Below are 3171 nucleotides of genomic sequence, written 5' to 3'. Positions count from 1 at the left end.
AATGCACTGTCCAGCAGCTTCATTGTATGATTATTGTCTCTCTTCTCATCATTAATAGATCATCTAAGCCCTTCTAGGTCTGATCTAGTCCATTCTCTTATTAGTATAGAGTTGCTTCCTGCCATCCACTTTCAATTTTTTTTTGGTTGGGTTTAGTTTCATGTGTTCCCAGAAATGAGTCTTTCACTTCAAGCTGTGAAAGCTTCCACTCAATTAACAAACAAGCTGAACTCAGCTGAATTCCCTTTTTATCTTCATCCCATGATCCTGTTTTATTCAGTAATAAAATAGGAAGTATTTCAGATATATGTTGTTGTAATTCATCAACACCACAGTTTGGATTTCAACTACTGCTGAAGATCCTTTTCCATAGTGAGGGCCAACTTTGGCAGCTGTCCTGTGGAGACATGTCCTTCCCAGAGCTCACAACGCTGATGTCTGCGTTCATCACCTTCACAAAGCACAGAATTCCCCCCCTGCTCTGCCCCGTCTCATGCAGCAGCGCGAGGACCACCGAAAGCGTTGTCCCTTCCACATGCAATGTGGTTCCCAGAACTTCTGTCTTCTTTCTCCTGTTCGGCATGTGTGATGTACCCAGTAAGGCACTTGGCCGTGTGCAGGTGTGACGTTTACAGACACATGAATATTGGCATCCTCAGGTGTAAGTCTTCTGTCATCTGTTCCAGTTCAGGCTTGGCTGTCATCCTAGAAGAGACAGTGATGGAGGGACCAAATTTGGGATCTTCTTTCTGCCAGTGGGATAGCTCTTACCTTGGCTGATAGGTAGGAGAACTGAATGACAGACGTGGATAGCTAAGATCCTGAACTGCTGTGCAGACCCAGGCCCTGAGTCTTGGAGGTGTAATAGATAGGGTTTCAGGTAATAACAGATTAACCAGAGTGTATTAAGGAACTTATATCTGTTAATAGTTGTGGGTCACAATGTTAGTTTCTCTGTTCTCGATATTGATTTGTATAATCTGCATCGTGCCCCACGTTGGGCGCCAAAAAGGACTGTCGTGGGTTAACCCCAGTTGGCAACTGAGCACCACGCAGCCGCTTGCTCACTCCCCCCCAGTGGGATGGGGGAGAGAATCGGAAGGGTAAAAGTGAGAAAACTCGTGGGTTGAGATAAAAACAGTTTAATAGGTAGAGCAAAAGTCACGCAAGCAAAGCAAAACAAAGGAATTAATTCACTCCTTCCCATGGGCAGGCAGGTGTTCAGCCATCTCCAGGAGAGCAGGGCTCCCTCATGCGTAACGGTTACTTGGGAAGACAAACGCCACCACTCCAAACGTCCCCCCCTTCCTTCTTCCCCCAGTTTTATATGCTGAGCAGGACGTCCCATGGTATGGAATATCCTTCTGGCCAGTTGGGGTCAGCTGTCCTGGCTGTGCCCCCTCCCAGCTTCTTGTGCCCCTCCAGCCTAATCAGTCAGTAGAGCATGGGAAGTTGGAAAGTCCTTGACTAGTGTAAACACTACCTAGCAACAACTAAAAACATTGATGTGTTATCAACATTGTTCTCACCCTAAATCCAAAACACAGCACTGTACCAGCTACTAGGAAGAAAATTAACTCTATCCCTGCCGAAACCAGGACAATCCCTTTCCTGTCCTGTGCAGACTGGGCGCAGACCGGAGTCCAGTGTCACACTAGTCCATCACAGTAGCACTTTTCAGTGCAGGGTTTTTGAAACAAGCTTTTTTTTTTCCTCCTAAAAAAGTTGAAATTCAGACAAGCCAAAAGGGATTGTGCCAAGGTTATCTCATTCACAGACCTTAAAGGACCAGTGGGCAGTGTGGGAGTTTGGGGATAAACTGCAGGACAATGGTGAGGACGTCAGATGTGTAGGCAACTGCCACTTCATCACAGAGAGCTTGGAAGGAGCTGGATCTGCCAGTGATGGCTTTTTCTTTTCCTAGAAGAAACCTAACTGCTGCTGCAGGATTCATGCCAGGCCAAGACCAAATCAGAAAGCCTGGGGCAGGGGGAGCTAGTTTCTTTTAGTTTTTGGAACTTTGTTTGGGAGCCCTGAAGAGGGGGGAAGTGCTTTTGGGTAAAAGTAACCTTCAGCAGGGAAGTAGGGTGGAGTGACCATCTGCTTCCATTGTGGGAACCAGGCTGGAGCTGTGCTTCACCCATTCCAGTGCAGCCAACTGGAAACAAACCTGTAGTGGTCTAGCAAGCGCTCATTCTCCGCAACTGGGAACGGGGCTCAAGCTGTGGGATGTGACACTGTTTGAAAGCCATCTACTGTGACACAAGTTTTTAACTCTTAAGTAACTGTTTGGCGCTAGTGAATTGCTAGAGTTAAAACCAACTTCTGCCATAAAAGAATCACTGATCCACAGCTGGCTAAGCCTATGTTACTGCCTTTCTTCCTCCAAGCCAGAGTCCTCCCCTTTTCCTCCCCTGGTGTTGCTTTATGGTATATTCACCTTCGGAAACTACCAAAGCAATTCTGAGCCAGGGGATTTGCTGCTGCTACTGTAGCTGGGCTGTAACTGATGGGTAGTTCCTGCACGAACGCTGGCTTTCACCCGTAACCCGACTTCCCTGAGATCACAGAGATGATGGAGGTCACCAGATCGGTCCAGCAGCAACAGAGAGAAGCTTTCTGTGTTGTCTATATTACAATTTCAAATCTGTTGCTCTATAGATATGGTTGCTGAACTCACGCATGCTCACAAGCCCACACATGTGCGTGGTGTGGGCAGGCATCTGAAAAGGACAAGCGGTCTGGTAGGGCTTGGGGCGGGGGCTGTCACCCGTAGAATATAGGAAAGAACAACAGAAGAAAATACACGTTTCTTCCTGTATTGCACAGTGTTTGGGGAGCACATGGGAGAGCTGCCGAGTCTCTTACAACTGCACCATAGGCATGCCTGGCAGAAATTTGATGTTACATGTGAGTGATTTACTAGGCAAGGTAAACAGCAGGTCTTAAATGCTTTTAGCCACCTGGGAAGCTGCAGGTTCACACCACAGCAGGCCTTTTGTACAAAGGTATACAGTCGTACTGGCTGCCAAACATCTTGTAGCGTGGCTCCTTCCAAGTCAAACTTAAATTTAGTGTTTAGCCCATGATGTTTGCCAAATGATTCTGAAGTACACCCTGTCTCATAGTGTATCTGGTAAAGATCTTGGGGTATAAAAGCATTAATTCTAA

This window comes from Pygoscelis adeliae, unplaced genomic scaffold (assembly GCF_000699105.1).
Source record: "Pygoscelis adeliae isolate BGI_AS28 unplaced genomic scaffold, ASM69910v1 Scaffold414, whole genome shotgun sequence".
Taxonomy (NCBI): domain Eukaryota; kingdom Metazoa; phylum Chordata; class Aves; order Sphenisciformes; family Spheniscidae; genus Pygoscelis; species Pygoscelis adeliae.
This window is presented reverse-complemented; position numbering follows the sequence as displayed.